We start from the raw sequence: 223 nt of genomic DNA, 5'->3' as shown, positions 1-223 counted from the left end.
TCCCTTAGCTTTTTCACTCAAAGCTGGCTTTTCCACTTGAGCCACAGCTCCACTTCTGGCCTTTTGGTGCTTAATTGGTGATAAATGTCTCATGGATTTTCAGTCCCAGACTGCTTCAAATCATGATCCTCAGATCTCAGCCTCCTGAGTAGCTAGGATTATTGCAGGAGCCACTGGTACCCAGCTTAAAAGTATACACATTCGTATGCTGAAGGTGTCTTGG

This window comes from Dipodomys ordii, unplaced genomic scaffold (genome assembly GCF_000151885.1).
Source record: "Dipodomys ordii isolate 6190 unplaced genomic scaffold, Dord_2.0 Scaffold3, whole genome shotgun sequence".
Taxonomy (NCBI): domain Eukaryota; kingdom Metazoa; phylum Chordata; class Mammalia; order Rodentia; family Heteromyidae; genus Dipodomys; species Dipodomys ordii.
This window is presented reverse-complemented; position numbering follows the sequence as displayed.